Source organism: Arachis ipaensis, chromosome B9 (assembly GCF_059453495.1).
Source record: "Arachis ipaensis isolate K30076 ecotype BB chromosome B9, ASM5945349v1, whole genome shotgun sequence".
NCBI lineage: Eukaryota > Viridiplantae > Streptophyta > Magnoliopsida > Fabales > Fabaceae > Arachis > Arachis ipaensis.
Window position 1 is genome coordinate 57,108,883 of NC_142444.1, and position 22,449 is coordinate 57,131,331.

The 22,449-nt window shown below is 41.0% G+C and overlaps 1 non-coding gene across 1 annotated transcript; it reads left to right on the plus strand.

The window, feature by feature from the left end:
- Positions 1-721: 721 nt before the first annotated feature.
- On the plus strand, positions 722-825 carry LOC148544750 (small nucleolar RNA R71). Its single transcript, XR_015900312.1, has one exon. It is a non-coding gene; the product is annotated as a small nucleolar RNA R71 (small nucleolar RNA).
- Positions 826-22,449: the final 21,624 nt, after the last annotated feature.

Below are 22,449 nucleotides of genomic sequence, written 5' to 3' on the forward strand. Positions count from 1 at the left end.
ATGGTTTCTTAAGGTAGTTCTCACATCATCCCTGAAGCTCTTCAATTCAATTATGTCTTGGCTCATGGTTGCAAGCATTCCTTCTATTCGGTTTAATTGATCTTGAAATTGTTGGTTCGGATTAGGTTGGGTATGTTGATTATTTTGGCCATGATATGATGGTTGGGGGTAAGTGTTTTGTGTGGCTTGGTATGATCTTTGGTTGGAGTTTTGGTATGTGGAATTGTTATGTTGGTTGTGGTTGTAAGGTTTGTGGTTTTGTGGTTGGGTTTGTTGGTTTCCCCACCCAAAGTTTGGGTGGTTTCTCCAGCCTGGGTTGTAAGTGTTGGAATGTGGATCATATGATTGCCTTTGTTGGTTTCCCACATAGTTAGCCTCATCCCAATTACCTCCTTCAATGCCTACTTCCTCTTGATCTTGTGTGTGTATTGCAGCCACGTGCTTTGTTTCTAATTGCCTGGTAAGCTCTGCTAGTTGCTTGGCAAACACCTTGTTTTGGGCTAGAATTGTATCAACATGGTTCAGCTCCATGACTCCCTTAGTGTTGTGCCTTTCTGATGCATAGTAGTACTCATTCTCAGCCACTGTCTCGATCACTTCAATGGCTTCTTCCACAGTCTTTTTCCTGTTCAATGAACCTCCTGATGAATGGTCTACAGCCTTCCTTGATTCATACGAGAGCCCATCATAGAAGATGTGCAGTTGCACCCAATCATGGAACATGTTTGGTGGGCATTTCCTTGTCAAGTCCTTGAATCTCTCCCATGCCTCGTAGAGAGTTTCACCATCTTGTTTTCTAAAAGTCTGAACCTCAGATCGAAGCCTATTGACCTTTTGTGGAGGGTAGAAACGTGCCAGAAACTTGCTTTCCACCTCATCCCATGTTGTTAGACTCCCCCTTGGGAATGATTCCAGCCACTTAGCTGCTTTGTCCCTAAGTGAAAATGGGAACAAAAGCAGTTTATAGGCATCTTCCTGGACTCCATTGGACTTCACAGTGTCACAAATTCTCAGGAATTTTGTGAGATGTTGGTTTGGGTCTTCATTAGCACTTCCTCCAAAGGAACAATGATTTTCCACAAGTGATATTAGCTGTGGCTTGAGCTCAAAATTGTTGGCCTGAATGGGTGGTTTCTGGATGCTACTACCACAATTCCCAGAGGTTGGGTTTATGTATGAACTAAGAACCCTCCTCTCAGGGATGGCATCGTTTCCATCAGCTCTCTCATGGTTGTGAACTTCTCTATCCATGTTGAGATCTAAAGCTTCCTCAAAATTGTCCTCAGATTCTCCTTCAGATTCCTCTTCTCCCACTACTCTCTTCCCTCTTACTTCCCTTCTAAGTCTATGAAGGGTCCTCTCTGGTTCGGTATATGGAAGAGTTGATGTCTCTCCTCTCCTACCTGTCATACAAGAACACAGCTCAAACACAAACAAGTGAAATACTCTTGGTTAATGGAAGAGTATGGTTAGCTCAATTGAGGAATTAATTCAAACAGTTAGTGAGTCAGTGAGTTAGTTGCATGAATTTAAAGGCCTAAAGAAGGAAAGCATGTAACCAAGTGCAGAAATTAAAATTCAACAAGTATCTTGAACAGAATTAACAAAGCAAGAGAAAATTGCTCAATCTAGTTAGCTTCCAATTTGAGAATTGTCAATCGAAAACCAATCCCCGGCAACGGCGCCATAAACTTGATGCACATAAACTAGTTATGCTACGATTTAGGAAATTGCACGATCGGCAAAATTCCTTCCGGCAAGTGCACCGGTTATCGTCAAGTAAAAACTCACAATAGAGTGAGGTCGAATCCCACAAGGATTGGTTGAATGAGCAATTCGGATTAGAAGTGTGTTCTAGTTGAGCGGAGTCAAGGTTGAGATGAGTATTGCGGAATGTAAAATTGGCGGGAAAAGTAAATGACAAGAAATTAAAATGGCTGAATCTTAAATTGCATGAATTAAAGAGCAGAAACTAAATTGCTGAAATTAAAGGGGATGGGGGTGATTGCATGAATTTAATTGCAGGATGTAAAGAGAAAGTGGAAATCAGAATTTGGGGAATTCATTGGGTTATAGGAGATATTGAGATCTCCGAATCAAAACATGTTCATCTCTTCCTCAACCAATGCGTTCATTGAATTTTGCTTGGCAATCTTATATGATTGGATCCCAATTCCTTGGCTCACCAATGCTCTCTAAAAACAAACAAATTCCCAATCCCTTGGTTTAAATGTTCATAAGAAGAGATGATGCTTGATCACTGATTATACCACACAATTTCATGAACCACAATTTGGTAGGATTACATGTCACAATATCCATCCAAACCCCAATCCAATCCACTGTGAGAAAGCTTCTCTAGCATGAATCCTCCATTCCTTTCCCAAGGCTCCGAAGGATTCCAAGTATGAGTAGTTTCTTTCCCAAGACAACTACTCAATAGAATTAGATCGAGAAGCTTTCTAACAAAATTCAAGAGAAAAGATTGAAGAAGAAGATAAACTATTATTGATTCATTGAATTACAATAGAGCTCCCTAACCCAATGAAAGGGGGTTTAGTGAATCATAGCTCTGAATTCAATTACAAAGAAAAGGAAAACTAGCTAAAAATGAAAGTAAAAGTTCCTTCTCTAACTTAACTTCTATCCTATTTATACACTTTCTATATTGAGCTTCAGTTGTGCTTCTTGGGCTTTGAGGCCTCTCCTTGCTTTCCTTTTGCCTTGGGTTTATGATCCATAATCTTGATGAGGTTGTTGATCCAAATCCTGTAACATTTATTGAGCCAATCTTAGTGATAATCAAATAATGACACATGACTCAATAAATTGAGATTTCAAACTCATCAATCCTTCAGGCCCAATCCCATAAACCATGATATTCAATTGGGTTTCATACCAAAGTAAGTTTAAGTTAATATTTGTGCTCAAAGACTAACTTAAATCACAATATTTTTGGCCCAGAAACCTTTTCCAAGAGTGGCGTTTAAGTTGTAGTTTAAGCTTAAACTGCAGCTTAAACGCCAGACACTTCCAGTGAGGCCTTTTGTAGAAGCACGTTTAAGCTTCAGTTTAAGGTTAAACTGAAGCTTAAACGTGGAAATGGAAGAAGGTAGCCCTGGAGAGTCATGTAGTCGAACACGTTTAAGCTTCAGTTTAAGGTTAAACTGAAGCTTAAACGTGGAGATAGGAAGGGCAGCCCTGGAGGTCGAACACGTTTAACCTCCAGTTTGAGGTTAAACTGGAGGTTAAACGTGGAAAAGGGTGGAGGCATACTGGAGGTCGAACACGTTTAACCTCCAGTTTGAGGTCAAACTGGAGGTTAAACGTGGAAGCTTAGAATGGTGGCCCTGGAGGTGTCGAACACGTTTAACCTCCAGTTTGAGGTCAAACTGGAGGTTAAACGTGGAAATGGAGAGAGCAACCCTGGAGTAGAAAAGCTGTCGAACACGTTTAAGCTCCAGTTTGAGTCAAACTGGAGCTTAAACGTGGAATGGCTCCCTGGTACTCTTCCTGGTTCTGGCGTTTAACCTCCAGTTTGAGGTCAAACTGGAGGTTAAACGTGGAACTCCTCCCTGGGTGGCATACTCATTCTGGCGTTTAACCTCCAGTTTGAGGTCAAACTGGAGGTTAAACTTCAATCCCAGCATTTCTTATCCTTCATGATTTTGGCGTTTAAGCTCCAGTTTAGGCTTAAACTGGAACTTAAACTCCACATGTGATATTCAAGCTTCCTTTATTGATTTTGTTGCTTCCTTGCTTAGCCTCTTCTTCCCTGAAATCATCCAAACAATTGCATCAAAGTCTTGCAAAATTTCATGAGAAATCTTCCATTCATAGCATTTAAGTAATATAACTAAAACTCATGGAATTTGCATCAAAATCATATTGTTTGGATGGTTCATTACTTTGTTCTTCATTTAACCATTTTTGGTTACTTTAAGCTCAAGAAAATGCATAAAACAACTAAAACTAACAGAAAAATGCTAGTGAAACTAGCCTATGATGCCTTGGCATCATAACTGAGGTCGGTCGCTTCCACTCCATCACTGCTTCCACAATGGCAGGATCTACTGATATACCCTTTTTACTCACTACGTGACCCAAGAACTTCACCTCACGTTTCCAGAACTCGCATTTAGATAGTTTTGCATAGAGTTTCTTCTCTTTTATTATCTACAGCACGGTCCTTAAGTGCTCCGCATGATCCTCTTCAGTCTTGGAATAAACCAGTATGTCATCAATGAAGACAACAACGAATTTATCGAGAAACAGATGGAAGATCCTGTTCATATAATCCATAAACACTGCAGGAGCATTTGTCAATCCGAAAGACATTACAGTGTACTCGTAGTGACCATAACGAGTCCTGAAAGCAGTCTTAGGAATGTCCTCATCTCTCACTGATGGTGTGCAGAAATTGGCAAATTAAAAATTATTAAAACATTTACGTTGTAAGTATAGTTCTTAACTTGCCAGAAATCTGCTCCACAATTTAGAAAGGTGTCACAGAAAATTGAATTTAAAATACTGGGAGTATGGATCCCAGGTCGTCTCCCAACTAGTTGTAGAAAAGTGTGCTATTTTATTAATTAGAGGTTTTCAAAAAAGGTTTGAATTGGGCAAACAGGAAATTAAATTGATGAATTTGAATAATGTAAATAAAAGTCTTGACTGGGAATTGATTAGTTGGAATCCCTATTATTGTTGGAATTCTCTCAGGATTAATTGACAATTAAAGGTTATCCTGTTTAGTTATCCTTCACTAGGTGAAGGAAAGTTAAACAAGTTGGAATGCTACGTCCGTCCACAAGTTGCAACCCACTTAATTAAAAGGGATTGATGTTAGTGATTAGGAGGCAATCCAACCATAAACCCAATTATAGTTATCCTTCAAGCCTTCCAACTCAAGGGTTCCTTTCAATCAATTCCCCATCAAGTTAGGGAACTACTCACTCATTGTAAAGGTAAAATTCATAGCATATGAAAAGAAATTAAGGAAAGACATTGTAAATAAAATTAAAATCATCAATTAAAAATAAAAGTGATCCTTGTATTAAATAACCCTAAGAATATTCCAATGGTAAAATCAAACAAAGCAAAGAACATGGAAGAGTAAGACCAAGTAAAGAAAACGAACTAGAATGACGAAGTCTTGATGAGGTGATAACTCTTCTCAATATCCCAAACTATGTCAAAAAAAGTAAGAGAAAACTAAAATCCTAAGAACTATGAATGTGTAGAGAGAAAACCTAGAGGAGGAGCAAAACTAGATCTAAAAACTAAAACTGTGTAGAATGAATGTTGTTTTTTGGTTTCTGCATGTTCTCTGGCTCTAGTCTGCTGTTTCGGGCCAAAAACTGGGTCAAGATAGGGCCCGAAATCTTCCCCAGTGAATCTGCAAATGATGCAGATCGCGTACGTCACACGATCGTGTCGCTCATGCGGACGCGTCATTCGCGTTTCTGCTCTTCCGCGCGGTCGCGTCGTCCATGTGGCTGCGTCACTCGTGCTATTCCATGCCGCGTGGTCGCGTCATCCATGCGGCCGCGTCGCTTCAAATTGCTTTCTTTCGCGCGGTCGCTCGCTGGTCATCTCCTCAATTTCTTGTGTTTCTTCCATTTTTGCAGGCTTCCCTTCCACTCTCCAACTCATTCATGCCCTATAAAGCCTGAAACACTTAACACATAGATCACGGCATCAAATGGAATAAGGGAGAAATAAAATACATAATTAAAAGTCTCTAGGAAGCAAGTTTTCAACTATAAAACATCCTTAGGAAGGAAATATAAATGCATGCTTATTTAATGAATAAGTGGGTAAAGATCATGATAAAACCACACAATTAAGCACAATATAAATCATGAAATAGTGGCTTATCAACCTCCCCACACTTAATCATTAGCATGTCCTCATTCTTAATTGAAGGAGATAAATGAAATGAGTAAGAACATGTAAAACCTATGAAATGCAATGCAACCTATATATATGAATGCAACTATATGATTCTTGTCCACTTGATTTAAAGCAAATAAGCTCTTCAAAATAATTACAAATCAAATTCCACTAATTCTATCATTATACAGTAAGACAGATAAAAGTGCAAGAAGGTAGCTCATGAAAGCAGGGAACATGGAAATTCAAGCATTGAACCCTCTCTCTAGTGTATAGGGTAATCACTCTATCCTTCTCTAATCATGCTCTCTAACTTTTGTTCTTCTCTTAACCAATCAACAACAGTTAATATACCAATGCAAACATCATGAGGTCTTTTCAAGGTTGTAATGGGGCCAAGGTAGGTAGGGATACATGTATGGTCAAGTGAGCTTATAAATTGAATCTTTAATTAACCCAAGCTTCAACCTAACCTATATAACTTGCGTAATCTTAAAATTCATACCTAGCTACCAGAATTCCCCTTTTACATTCCATACTCATGTATCAACTTTTTATTTTAATTTTTATCATATGTGCATTGACTTTTGAATTCTTAAATTGGGGTAATTTTGTCCCCTTATTTATTTATTAGATATTTTTGGATTTTTTTCTTTTTTTTTTTTACATAGAAACATAAGAATAAATATAGCTTATCAATGCACATAGATTTTTTATTCTTATAGTTTCACATGAGTAGGTATCCAAATTCCCCTTAAATTATCATGACACATTCCCTTAATAACTTTTGTTCCCACAATTTCCCAAACTTAACTAGCGCACATAATTCTATCTTAAGCTAACCAAAGATTCAATTTGGGATATACAATTTTTTTTCTGCTTAAGGTTAGTAATGTGGTGAAATATAGAACAAATGAAATTTAAAGGCTCAAAGTGGTTAACAAAGGTAATTAAAAGGGTAGGCTTAATTTGGATAAGTAAGCTAAACAAATAATGGCCTCAATCATATGCAAGCATACAAATATAATAAATATTGGACATATAAGATAAAACAAAATATAGATTACAATCATAGAGAAGTAAACACACAAGAATAAAATAATTATGGTTAAATAATGTAACCATTTATAAAGGCTCAAATCTCACGGGTTGTGTGTTCTTTAGCTCAAACATCATGTTCCAAATATAACTTCAAGCAAATTTATCATAAAAATTTTGGAAATTAGTGAAATTTTGTTCCAAAGATAGAGTCTTAGAAGAAACTTATTGTCTTTTCAATCAAGTAGAACATGCATGCAACTAATCTATTACTATGCAATTTATCCTATTCTATAAAAGAAAGAAAATCTAACTAAATATCCTAATTTATTAGTGCTAGGGAAGAGAAATTACCTCCGGAAGTTAGGTACTGACCGACCTCCCCACACTTAAGGCTTTGCACCGTCCTCGGTGCCATCTGTCAGGAACAGGGGTAGGCTGGTAGCAGTATCTCCACAGTCAGGACCATCATGGCTCCCTGTGCTGGTAAAGGAAGTGGAGTCCGGGGTGTTTGAGTCCTTGAATTTTCCCTTGAGTAGCTCCTTGAGGTGTTTGAATCGGCGCTCGTTACGGCGCTTTCTTAACTTCGCTTTCTGGTCTTGCCGATCCAACCTTTGGATTATCTGCTGGAGCAGTTCATCTGTTGTAGGTGCTTGTGGTGGTGAAGAAGGGATATCTTCAATCGGAGCAGTGGGAAGGCTTGTAGTGGCTGCTGAAAGTCTGAGGTATTTCCCATTTGGGACATACTGATCATCCCGTGCGAGCATGGCTTTGGTGTCTCCAGCTCTGTAGGAAACTCCGGCTGCTGAGACAAGATCTGAGACCAAGGCGGGAAAAGGTAAATTGCCCGCAATTTGTACGTGTCCCATGGCATTCCGGATATGTCTTGGTAAATTCAGAGGCTGGTCTGTAAGGATGCACCATAGTAGAACGGCCATGTCCACAGTGAAGGAGAACTCGTGAGTGCTCGAAAAGACCTAATGGGATATGATTTGTGCCCATACACGAGCCTCCAAGGTAAGTGCTGAAGCCAATATACCCTTAGGGCGGGTACGATGGTATCCGTAGATCCAACGGCTGCCAGGTAGTGCAATAACTCTGAGAACAGCTTCCCAGTCAAATTGGTACATCTGGCGCTTGAGTGCGGCTTCTTGAAAGGCGTCCATTCCATATGGAATAGGGGGAAGACTCAAAGCTTATTGGATAGCCTCTTCTGTAATGGGGACTTGCTTTTGACGTACATAGACAGACTGCAGAGTAGGCAGGTAGAAGTTAGAGTAGAACTCGACTACCCAAGAAGTATTGACCTGCTTCTGTTGTCTCTGTAGGAAACCCTATTGTCTTCGTGCAATTTGCGGCTCAACAAAAGTAGCAATATTGGGCGGGAGGATAAGAAGGTGTTCGTTGTTGTAACTCCTTTCAGCTAGAATGGGGAACATCTGCTCACAATAGCGATTGAAAAATCGCGCAGTGTCCCTCGCTGGAAAGGCTTTCTCCTTTTCATCAACCTTTATGATCCTTTTAACTCTTTTTGTTGAGGGCTTGACTGCAGTTGAAGAAGGCTCTGCCAATAGTGCTCTTTTAGTTCCTCTTCTTGCTGGAGGTTTGGGAGTAGCTTTCTCTTTTCCTTTCTTGGTGGCCATCCTGAAAAAGGGAAGAGAAGGTGAATTAAATTCAAAGAAATATATAGCAATGAAGAGAACGAAAAAGGGATGGTTGTAAATGCACATTAAAAGGTAAATGATGTCAACACCTGCTCATGAGTACATGTGAAAGATCATTAATGGAGAATAGTTAGTGCATATGATGACAAGTGAATGCAAGGTGTTTATTGGCATGCCGGCAAAGGACATGAGTAGCATAAACCAAGCATTACTTTGTAACAAACCATCACGTTTGTATTGACAATTAAATTCAATTAATATAATAGTAAAGGGGATTTGTGAAAAGCAAGCATTGAATAGTAGAATAACATAGAGAAATGCATAATGCCATATGGGCTTTTTCACAAACACATAGCATGCAAGGTAAATAAATTATAGAAAGTATTAAAGTGAACATGCAAGCAACACTTTAAAGAAAATAATATATAATTGTCAAACAATTTGCAACAATCCACAAGCATATAATGAAAAATAATGACTCAAATAAACTTCTAACACCATGTAAAAAGGAAAGAAGTAGGAAGAAAATATGAATAATGAAAAGAAAAAGAAAAGAAAAGAAAATAACATATAAAATAAGAAGAATGATAGAAAAGAAAAGGGTGAAGAAGAAAATAAAACCTTGTTAATGGGGTGAGGGAGAGAGAGTGAAAGGTGAGATAGAAGGAAGAAGAGAGAAGGAAGAAATAGGGAGGGAAAAGAGAAAAATAGGATTTGGAGAGAAAAAGATATGATATTTGACAAAATTAGAGAAACTGTGTGCCGCAAGCGACGCGTGCGCATGGGGCATGCGGTCGCGCGACTTGCGCTTAAGGTGGTTGACGCAGTCGCGTCGGCCACGCGGTCGCGTGACCCAATTTGTGCCAGTGGCGCGAGGGCTGCCTCGCACTCGCACAACTCTCTGTTCAAAATCATTAAATGCCAAATTCTAGGTGACGCGATCGCGTGGGGCATGCGATCGCGTGAGTGGGCTTCAGAAGGGAACGACGCGGCCCCGTGAGGCACACGGTCGCGTGAAGTGGATTGCGCATCCAGCGCCAGTCCAGCACCACTCTAGCACAACTTTCAGCTGTGCACCCTTTTTACGTCGAAAATCAGGGCACGCGGTCGCGTGGGGCACGCGGTCGCGTGGGGCACGCGGTCGCGTGGGGCACGCGGTCGCGTGGGAGGTCAGTATGCCCATATGACGCGATCGCGTCAGCGACGCGGCCACGTGGGACGATTTGTGCCATTGGCACACCTCCAGCCACGCTCCAGCATGATTCTCTGTTCGTTTTTATTTTTCTCCCCTCTCCATGCGACGCGGACGCGTCGCTGGTGCGGTCGTGTCGCGTGGCAAAAAAATTTTTTTTTTAATAAATATGTAGATGCAGATGCACGAAAGTACTGATAAAGAGAAGAGTTATTGAATAGGAAAAACTAAAAATAAAGAAAAGAACGATCATACCATGGTAGGTTGTCTCCCACCTAGCACTTTGCTTTAACGTCCGTAAGTTGGACGCTCCACTAGCTCAATCTTCTGCTATGTGGGGATCTTCCAAGAGGAAGATCTCAAGCTCCTTATTTTTTTTTGTATCTTCTCGCCATGGTATAGCTTCAAACGGTGTCCATTAACTTTGATAAGTTCAGAGTGTGAAGGATGGCTTAGGTGATAAACTCCGTACTGTTCGGCCTTCTCTACTCTGTATGGACCTTCCCATCTTGATCTCAATTTGCCTGGCATGAGCCTCAGTCAAGATTTGTAAAGGAGGACTAGATCCCCAGGCTGGAACTCCTTTTTTTGATGTTCTGATCATGTACAGCCTTCATCTTTTCCTTGTATAGTTTTGAGTTCTCATAAGCTTCTAGGCGAAGGCTCTCCAGTTCTTGCAGTTGCAACTTCCTTTCAGCTCCGGCTTTCCCAATTTCCATGTTGCACTCCTTGACTGCCCAAAAGGCTTTGTGCTCCACTTCAACTGGAAGATGACAAGCTTTTCCATAAACTAAGCGGAAAGGACTCGTCCCAATGGGTGTTTTATATGCTGTTCTATATGCCCAGAGTGCATCCTGTAGCTTGGTGCTCCAGTCTTTTCTATGGGGTTTGACTATGTTCTGCAAGATACGCTTTATTTCTCTGTTTGACACCCCAGCTTGCCCATTGGTCTGAGGGTGGTATGCTGTTACAACCTTATGAATTATCCCATGCTTCTTCATTAGTCCTATTAGTCTCCTGTTACAAAAAATGGGTGCCTTGATCGCTCACGATTGCTCGTGGGGATCCAAAGCGACAGATAATATGGTTTCTCACAAAGGAAACAACAGTGTTAGCATCATCAGTGTGGGTAGGAATTGCTTCCACCCACTTGGAAACGTAATCCACAGCTAACAATATATAAAAATATCCATTAGAATTTGGAAATAGACCCATGAAGTCAATGCCCCAAACATCAAAAATCTCACAGAAAAGCATAATTTGTTGAGACATTTCATCCCTCCTGGATATATTACCAAATTTTTGGCATGGGAGACAAGATTTACAAAACTCAGCAGCGTCTCCAAAAAGAGTAGGCCACCAGAATCCACAGTCTAAGATTTTTCTAGCAGTTCTCTGAGAGCCAAAATGTCCTCCACTTTCAGATGAGTGACAGGCCTCTAAAATGGACTGGAATTCTGATTAAGACACACAACGTCTAATTACCTTATCAGCGCCACATCTCCATAAATATGGGTCATCCCATATATAATATTTAGACTCGCTTTTCAGCTTGTCTCTTTGGTGCTTAGAGAAGTTTGGAGGAAATGTGCGGCTAACTAGATAATTAGCTACAGGTGCATACCAAGGGGATACTTCAGATACTGCTTGCAGGTTATCAAATGGAAAATTATCATCTATAGGAGTAGAATCATCCTTAATGTGCTCAAGGCGACTCAAGTGGTCTGCCACTAAATTCTGGTTACCACTCCTATCCTTTATTTCTAAATCAAATTCTTGTAATAGTAGTATCCAACATATAAGCCTTGGTTTGGACTCCTTTTTAGCTAATAGATACTTTAAAGCTGCATCATCCGAATACACTACTACTCTAGTACGAAGTAAATAAGCTCGGAATTTATCCAGAGCAAAAATAATGGCAAGAAGCTCTTTCTCAGTAGTAGTATAATTGGATTAGGCAGTGTCTAAAGTCTTAGACGCATAAGCAATAATAAAAAGGTCCTTACCTTCACGCTGAGCCAGCGCTGCTCCTACTGTATGGTTGGAAGCATCGCACATGATTTCAAACGGCTGACTCCAGTCTGGTCCTCTCACAATTGGGGCTTGAGTCAGGGCGGCTTTCAGCTTATCAAACGCTTGTTTGCAATCTTCACTGAACTCGAACTTAATATCCTTCTGTAGTAATCTGGATAAGGGAAGTGCTACCTTACTAAAGTCCTTAATAAATCTCCTGTAAAAACCTGCATGGCCAAGGAACGAATGGACTTCCCTCATAGAAGAGGGTAAGGTAAACTAGAAATAACATTGACCTTTGCTGGGTCTACAGAAATGCCAGTATTAGATACCATATGTCCTATATAATCCCTTGTTTTACCATAAAGTGACATTTTTCAAAATTTAATACAAGGTTTGTACTGACACATCTATCCAATACTCTAGATAATCCATCTAAGCAAAGGCTAAAAGAATCACCATAAATGCTAAAATTATCCATAAAAACTTCCATACAGTCCTCAATAAGATCAGAGAAAAGACTCATCATACACCTTTGGAAAGTATCTGGTGCATTGCACAAGCCAAAAGGCATTTGTTTGTAAGCATAAGTCCCAAAAGGACATGTAAAAGTGGTCTTTTCTTGATCCTCAGGAGCTATATGAATCTATAAATAATCTGTGTAACCATCTAAAAAGCAATAATATGATTTACCTGACAGGCGATCCAGCATTTGATCAATGAATGGAAGTGGGTAGTGATCCTTACGGGTTGCTTGGTTGAGACGCCTGTAATCAATGCAGACTCTCCAAGTATTCTGAACTCTAGTTGCTATGAGCTCTCCATGCTCATTCTTCACTGTAGTGACTCCAGACTTCTTGGGCACCACTTGTACTGGGCTGACCCATTCGCTGTCTGAGATGGGATAGATGATATCTGTTTTCAATAGTCTGGTCACTTCCTTTTTGACAACTTCCAAGATAGTAGGATTCAATCTTCTTTGGGGTTGATGGACAGGTCTTGCTCCCTCTTCTAAAAATATTCTGTGCTCGCATACTTGAGGGTTGATGCCTGCTATGTCTGCCAAACTCCACCCAATTGCCTTCTTGTGCTTCCTCAGTACATTAAGTAACTGCTCTTCTTGTTGAGAAGTAAGTTCCCTTGCAATGATGACTGAAAACTTCTGCTCATCTTCAAGATAAGCATATTTGAGATGTGGAGGGAGGGGTTTCAACTCTAACTTCTGATCATGGGCAGGCTCTGGATTATCTGGAGCTTGTGAAAATAGTGAAGTGCCCTCATTGTCAGTTAAGAGGGTCTCCACACTTGGACCTTGTCCAGTGTGCCTCTCTTCTAATTCTTTCTTGTGAACTGCAGCTACAGTTTCATCTATGACATCACACTGGAAGATAGAATGATCTTCTGGAGGGTTGTTTATGACTCCATTCAGATTAAAGATTACTGTGTGGCCATCTATTTCAAAAGAGTATGTTCCTGAAAAAGCATCCAATTTGAATTTTGATGTCTTCAGGAATGGTCTTCCAAGTAGGATTGATGATGGCTTATCCGAGTCATTATGGGGCATTTCCAAGATATAAAAATTAGTGGGAAATGTAAGCCCTTTAATGTTCACTAAAACATCTTCAGCAACTCCAGCCATTGTAATAATGCTTTTATCTGCTAACACAAAACGAGCTGCCGACCTTTTTAAAGGAGGGAGCCTCAAAATATCATATATGGACAAAGGCATTATACTGACACATGCTCCTAAATCACACATTCAATCATAAATTACTACTCCACCAATAGTATAACTAACTATACAAGGACCTGGGTCACTACACTTTTCAGGTAATCCTCCCATTAAAGCAGATATGGAACTACCTAAAGGAATAGTTTCTAATTCATTAATTTTGTCTTTATGTATACATAAATCTTTTAGAAACTTTGCATATTTAGGTACTTGTTGAATAACATCAAAAAGAGGAACGGTTACCTCAACCTTTTTGAATATTTCTACCATTTTGGGATCGGGTTCCAGCTGCTTCCTGGGCTTCCTTGCAAGTTGTGAAAACAGAATAGGAGTAGTATTTTCTGTAGTGTCTGCGCCTCTCAGTGCTTCCTCCTGTGGTTGGACTTCTTCTTTTTCAGCTATGTCCAGTATGTCTTCTTCCTCTTCAACATCTTCTATTTCTACTACCTCTTCAGCTGAGGCATGTTCTGGTGAGCTTGGCTCCTCCTGATTCCTCTCCTGCAGTGTGGTTCCGGACCTCAGGGTGATGGCATTAATGCCTCCCTTTGGATTGGGTAATGGTTGAGAGGGGATTCCAGTGGAGCTTGAAGGTTGGTTACTGGAATTTTGCATTGATCCAATCTGTGAAATAAGAGCTTGCAAAGTAGAGGTCAGACCATTCAGACTGGCATTAATGTTATTCATAATGTTATTTTCCATGGTCTGTTGCCTTCGCTCAAAAGATTGTAGTAACTCTTCATTAGGAGATAAAGAAGAATGAGTAAATTGAGAGGTCTGCTGTTGGGTATTCTGTGGTCCTTGCGATTGCCTCAGGTGAGGTGCTCTATAAGGTTAGTTCTGCTGCCTGTTGTTATTATTATTCCACCTCTGATTTCCCTGATTATCTCTGCCTCCTCTATTATTGTTGTCCCTCCAATTCTGGTTAGAATTGTCCTGCCATCCATGGCTGTAGTTGCCACCTTGATTGTACCCTTGGTTGGGGCGGTCGTAGAAATTATGAGTGGCTGCCACGGTGTTATCTTCCTGCTGGAGCTGCGGACACTCATTAGTATAATGGCTATAATCTGCACAGATTCCGCAGACTCTCTGTAGGACTAACTGTTGGCTTTGTTGTGCTGGAGAAGGTTGAGCTTGCTGAACTTGTTGTTGATTCAATTGCATTTGCTTAAGCAAGTTGGTCGTTTCATATATACTTTGAGTTAGAGCAGCAGTCTCTCTGCTAGAGGATACTTCTGCAACAGCTTTTGAATGGCCTTGCTTCTGTCTGTGGTTCCTAGTAGATTCAGCTAAGTCGCTGATCAATTGCCATGCCTCATCAGTGGTCTTGTACTTCTTCATAGACCCATTGTTAGCACTTTCCAATGTGGTCTTATCTTGGGGCATCATACCCTGTGTGATATAGCTGAGTAACACTATCTTGTCAATCATGTGGTAAGGGCATGCTTCCAGAAGATTATTGAAGCGCTCCCAGTATTCATAGAGAGTCTCGTTGTCATCTTGAACAATCGTGGAAATGTCTTTCCTCAGTTTATCAGTAACTTCAGCTGAAAAGAATTTCTCCAAAAACTCTTTTCTAAGCGTATCCCAGTTGGATACGTTTGCTAGAGGTTGAGTGTAGTACCACTCTCTTGCCTTTCCCTCAAGGGAAAACGGGAAAGCTTTCAGCAGAATTGAAGTTTCATCTGTACCATCTCGCCTGACAGTAGAACAGGCTGCCTGGAAATCTCTCAGGTGCTTGATGGGCTCTTGAGCAGGTAAGCCATAAAACTTGGGCATCAAATTGAGCAGTGCGGTTTTTATTTTAAAATCTGTAGCCACTGCTGGGTGACGCGCTTGAAACGATTGCATTGTAAAATTAGGGGCTCCTTCCTCCTGGATGGTAACTCTCCTAGGTTCTGCCATGTCTTCTGCACGTGAATCAACCAAATTAGTAGAACGGGAGCTGGTTTCTTCCTCAAGTTCACTTTCAGATCCGCCCTCAGAGCGGACTAACTGACGCCGAGCTCGCCTTATTCGTGAAATAGTCCTTTCGATTTCAGGATCGAATATTAGCAAGCGCAGATCAGGAAGTGAACGCGTCATTTGACGAAAGAAACATGCAGCTCATAGTAGCAAAATAAAATAAAATACAAATAAATAAATTCTAATTAATAACTTTAGCACTCTATTGCAACTCCCCGGCAACGGCGCCAAAAATTGATGGTGTGCAGAAATTGGCAAACTAAAAATTGTTAAAACATTTACGTTGTAAGTATAGTTCTTAACTTGCCAGAAATCTGCTTCTCAATTTAGAAAGGTGTCACAGAAAATTGAATTTAAAATACTGGGAGTATGGATCCCAGGTCGTCTCCCAACGAGTTGCAGAAAAGTGTGCTATTTTATTAATCAGAGGTTTTCAAAAAAGGTTTGAATTGGGCAAACAGGAAATTAAATTGATGAATTTGAATAATGTAAATAAAAGTCTTGACTGGGAATTGATTAGTTGGAATCCCTATTATTGTTGGAATGCTCTCAGGATTAATTGACAATTAAAGGTTATCCTGTTTAGTTATCCTTCACTAGGTGAAGGAAAGTTAAACAAGTTGGAATGCTACGTCCGTCCACAAGTTGCAACCCACTTAATTAAAAGGGATTGGTGTTAGTGATTAGGAGGCAATCCAACCATAAACCCAATTATAGTTATTCCTTCAAGCCTTCCAACTCAAGGGTTCCTTTCAATCAATTCCCCATCAAGTTAGGGAACTACTCACTCATTGTAAAGGTAAAATTCATAGCATATGAAAAGAAATTAAGGAAAGACATTGTAAATAAAATTAAAATCGTCAATTAAAAATAAAAGTGATCCTTGTATTAAATAACCCTAAGAATATTCCAATGGTAAAATCAAACAAAGCAAAGAACATGGAAGAGTAAGACCAAGTAAAGAAAACGAACTAGAATGACAAAGTCTTGATGAGGTGATAACTCTTCTCAATATCCCAAACTATGGCAAAAAAAGTAAGAGAAAACTAAAATCCTAAGAACTATGAATGTGTAGAGAGAAAACCTAGAGGAGGAGCAAAACTAGATCTAAAACTAAAATTGTGTAGAATGAATGTTGTTTTTTGGTTTCTGCATGTTCTCTGGCTCTAGTCTGCTGTTCCGGGCCGAAAACTGGGTCAAGATAGGGCCCGAAATTGTCCCCAGCGAATCTGCAAATTATGCAGATCGTGCACGTCACGCGATCGCGTCGCTTATGCGGACGCGTCATTCGCGTTTCTGCTCTTCCGCGCGGTCTCGTCGTCCATGCGGCTGCGTCACTCGTGCTATTCCATGCCGCGCGGTCGCGTCATCCATGCGGCCGCGTCGCTTCTCGCTGGTCATCTCCTCAATTTCTTGTGTTCCTTCCATTTTTGTAGGCTTCCCTTCCAATCTCCAACTCATTCATGCCCTATAAAGCCTGAAACACTTAACACACAGATCACGGCATCGAATGGAATAAGGGAGAAATAAAATACATAATTAAAAGTCTCTAGGAAGCAAGTTTTCAACTATAAAACATCCTTAGGAAGGAAATATAAATGCATGCTTATTTAATGAATAAGTGGGTAAAGATCATGATAAAACCACACAATTAAGCACAATATAAACCATGAAATAGTGGCTTATCACTCACCTTTATCTGGTGATAACCGGATCGCAAATCAATCTTGGAGAACACTCCGACTCCTTGTAACTGATCCATGAGGTTGTCAATCCTTGGTACTGGATACTTATTCTTTATCGTGACCTTGTTCAGTTGCCGATAATCCACACAAAGCTGCATACTTCCGTCTTTCTTCTTCACCAATAACACCGGTGCTCCCCACGGAGAAACACTCGGTCGGATAAAATTCGTACCCAGAAGATCCTCGAGTTGAGATTTCAGCTCGGCCATCTCTAGTGGTGACATCCTATAAGGAGCAATAAAGATTGGCCCTGTCCCCGGCACCAATTCGATCGCAAATTCAACCTCTCGATGAGGCGGAAATTCCTCAATGTCATCGGGAAATGCTTCATGAAACTCAGCCCCAGAATGCCTTGACATTCAGCCCCAGAATAATTCACTATCATGGAATTCAAGTAATAGTTATTTACCACGACCGGCCCTTCTGTATCTTCCGACATAAAGTACAATGATTTTGCAGAACAGTCGAGTAGAACGTGGTTCTTGGACAACCAGTCCAATCCCAAGATAAGATCAAGACCTACCATCGGAAAATAGACTAGATTGTGTACAAAGTCACGCTGCTTGACCCTAAAGGAAACTTGCGGACATCCAAGCCTAGTTACCATGGCTTCATGGGTGGCATTATACACCTTCAGGTCATAACCTAACATTATAATCTTCAACTCTAACTCAGTAGCCTTCTCAAATGCAATGAACGAATGTGATGCTCCAGAATCAAACAAGGCATTTAAAACTTGACCCGTTATTTCACATTTACCTCGGATAAGTGTCTCGGATCCCTCGGCCCCTATAGCTGAAGTAGTAAACACCCGTCCAGGCTACGGTGGTCTCTCGGTACCCTGTTTCTACTTCTCTGGACAGTTGGAGGCTCGGTGCCCTGGCTTCCCACATGAGTAACATAAACCCCAACAGGCCTTGCACGGAGCACCAGAATGGTAACTCCCACACCTAGTGCAAGCTTGCTCATTCAAGGGATGCGTCCCAAATCTTCTCCCCGAAGCATTGTTGTTGTTGTTGTTGTTGTTGGGCCTTCTGAAATTATTCTGACCCTGAGTCCTCTGTGGCGCAAAACCTCCCCGCTTGAAGGGCAGACCTCTAGGAGAAAAACTCTTCCCTCCGCTAAGTAGGAATGATCCCCTCTGGCTTCCTCTTTCTGCAGCTGCCTTTTTCACACACTCTTCGGCAACTCTGCTTTTATTAACCAACTCAGAGAAAGTTCTGATCTCCATAGGGCTTACTGAACTATAGATGTCACTTCGGAGTCCTCCTTCATACTTGATACATTTCCACTCCTCAAAGTCTCCTGGAGCTCCTTGACACATGCGGGAGAATCTGAACAACTCCTCGAACTTATCTGTGTCCTCAGATACAGACATCGTACCCTGCTTCTACTGCAGCAGTTCGAGTTCCTTGGACGTCCTTGCGGAGTTTGGGGAATACTTCTTGTAGAATTCCTCCTGAAAGGTATCCTAGGTGATAGGATCATCACCTTGCTGTATGAGACGTTGGGTCCCCTGCCACCAATGTGATGCTTCACCAGTGAGCAGATAAGTGGCAAACTCAACGCATTGTTCTTCAGGCACCAGTTGTGCTTGCAGTGCTCGTTCCATGGCTTGGAACCAAGTATCAGCTTCAGTTGGATTGGTAGTTCCCTTAAACTTTGGTGGATTAACCTTTAGGAAGGTCGCCAAAGTCATTGGACCTGGAGTCCCATTCCCACCATTTCCTTCATGGTTATGGTTGTTCATCTGCTGTACGAGTGCCTCAGCAGTGGCCTGCATAGTGGCAGCCATATTCTGTAATGCAGCCATGAAGTCCACACGGTCATTCGGGTTAGTTTCCGGCCCATGAGTACCAGCACGTCCTCTCCCACGGCCTCGACCACGTCCACGAGGTGCCATCTGGTTCCTATACACACCAAACAAGCGATATCAAGTTGATCAGTCTCAATATCGAAAGTCTAGTGCTCAAAGTCCCAAATGTATGCTCATTAACGTTTATGCTAGTTATATCAGTCAAATATCCTAATAGCACCAAAAACACGAACACAGAGAATGCACAGAAGCATAGTCAGTCCGTCCCTCAGGCTCTACAGGAACGAACTGCTCTGATACCATAATGTAACGCCCTACCACACAGAGTCTTATGCTTAAGTCATAAAATAGAGATAGCGAGGTATTACGACCTCTAAAATAAAATTTAGTACGTATAGTATTGCAAATATTTTCATAACTAGGAGCCTTTGAAGAAAATGGGTAAATCAAAATCGTTGAGTCAAAAAGCTCAACACTTCGATCGAAAACACAAATGAACCGTTAGAGATTAAGCTAAAGCAAAGAGATATACAAAAGAGTGCTAAGATACATATATCAAGACTCGGGACTCGACTTGCGAAGATAACCGGTCCGAGCATACAGTATACATACATATATAATAAGGAAATCCCAAAAGAGAACCCAAAGACAACATACAATTCCTGTTTCTCCAAAATAACCTCTAAGAGAGGGTAATACAAAATACATATACAGTGGAGAACGTAGTATCTAAACAGACATATAATAACTAAAATAAAATCCCAGGATACAAGGATCTCCGCTAAAAGAAGGTCTCCAACATGCCTCAGCGAGGAGCCTCACGTCTTGCATCTGAAAACTACAAAAATCCGCATGGGTGAGAACCGGAGGTTCTCAGCATGGTAACAGTGCCCAAATATCTAACATGTAATGTCCTGGGAAAGCCGAAGGCAATCCTAGAACTTCCAAATTATAATCAAAGCATATAACCATAACTAAACCATAACAAAATTAAACAGGCAACTAACTTAAGGATCTTCGGTCTAACTATATATATATATCCCCTTTCCAAATCTTGCAAACCTCCCAACTGCCAACAGTGAAAATAAATGCAAGCACAAGTATATCAGGCAAGGAAATGTACAAGTAGGAAGCAGATAGAACAATTAAGCAAGTAGCAAGTAATGATGCAATCAATTAGGCAATTCAGACAAATCACAAATAATGCATATGACGAATGCCTGTCCTAGTGGCTGATGAGTCTCATCTGTCAGTTATAAAGCCAGCCTGACAAGTCCCGGTAGCTAACCATTGGACTGTCCCTCTGTCGCGCATCCCCAACTCGAGTTATCCACAAACATAATCATAATTTATATCCAACACCCTTACTGGTGTATATTCACAGGGGCGAGCTCATCTGGAACTTTCACAGTGTCCGGCCACACTTACGACATAGGGTCAGCAGAGTATCGAGTCTCCACCTGGAACACGTGGTGGCTAGCCACTGCTTTCACCCAGGGAAACTCGTATCACAGATAGGTGAAGTGCAACAGTCATAATAATCATCATTTCAGCATATATGCAATAATCACAGCCATACATTAGTATACATCTCAGCCATTCCGACCTACCAATCATAATTCCATTCTTAGCCCTTTCGGCTCAAATCATATTCAGCACTCCACCATCCTTCCCAACCGCTCACATCATCATTATACCTTATACTCATCATTACATCACTTTTCTTCCCCCAAAAGTAACCCCTTTCCTAGCCTTCTCTCAATCGTTAGGCATTTTACATCAAATTAAGACTTAAGGGATCAAATTGGGGATTTATAAGTGTGAAATAACATTCCAGAAGGTTACGAGCTTGTTGGGAATGTGAAGAGCTTGAAAACAAAGTTTTAGAAGAGAACCAGGTCACGTGCGGACGCACAGGGGTGTGCGTGCGCACGCCCAGAAATATTTTTCGACGGGTGCGTACGCACAGAAAGAAAAATCTTTAGGGTGGGGGCGTGCGCACAACGTGTTCTAGTGCTACCACCAGTGTGTCATCCCCAACATGTGCGTGCGCACAGGCTTGTGCGTACGCACAGCTCACAGTTCTTCGTTGGTCTCGCGTGCGCACAAGGCGTGCTGGCGCTGCCACCAGCAGCCCTGTCTCCGCATGTGCGTACGCACCAGTCTGTGCGTGCGTATAGGACCAAATTTTTGCATACTGTGCGTGCGCACAAGGCTGTGCGTCCGCACAAAAACCAGAAATCACAATTTCTGTAGATGTTGCAAAATTCATATTTTTGGCCCGAACTTCCCACGATCATATTTTTTCCACAAAATTCATATTTCAACAAATTTTAAACCGTTTTAAAGCTTATGAAATTATCTTTCAATTGATGTAAAAATTCATCCAATTCCGAAAGCAATTGCTCCAGATATGATCCGTCGAAGTTTGTCAAAATTCCAGTTTTACCAAAAAACTCATAAACTCCCCATTTCATAACATACACCTACCAAATCCAACCAAAATCAACCCATAACTCAACCCTTCCATAATTTACCATTTCAAAACCTTATTCAAGCATCAATCCATCAATTGTACCACATATAACCAAATCTCACCTCATAAATTAACATATCACATTTCAAACTCCAAAATAAACATTCAAGGTATATGTTAATTCTTCAATTCATGCTCACCAACAAGGTCCTCAACTCTATCATCAATCCAACATGTTAGTCCACATCACATACCATGTTTCATACTTCACAAACCAATACAACCACATTAAACAATAAAAACCTCATTTCTCACTTTCTAGAATATATTTTAATCTACGGGTTAATTAACCATTAATTTACCAGGTTTTACATTCTACCCACCTAAATGGGAATTTTGCCCACAAAATTCGAATTTAGCTACCTGAGAACAGGTGTGGGTAGTCTGCTCGCATCTCCGAATCAAGCTCCCAGGTGTGCTCCTCAACACTGGCTCGACTCCATGCCACTTTCACTAATGAAACCTCCCTTCCATCTTAATACTTGTGTCATCAATCCTAATCGGAGTCACCGGCAGAGTCAAGTTTTCCTTTAGCTGAACCGATTTCGGTTCTAACACATGGCTAGCATCAGGGGTATACTTCCAAAGCTGTGACACATGAAATACGTCGTGCAGGTTCGAAAGATGAGGTGGTAGAGCCATCTGATACGCCACTGGTCCAACCTTTTCCAGAATTTGGAATGGACCGATGTATCAAGGGTTCAGCTTTTTTTGTCTTAATCGCTCTACCTACCCCCGTTGTCGGAGTAACCATAAGGAAAGCATGGTCTTCCTCCTCAAACTCTAAGGGCTTCCGCCTCTGGTCAGCTAACTCTTCTGACGGCTCTGAGCAGTGAGCATTCTGTCCTCGATCTTC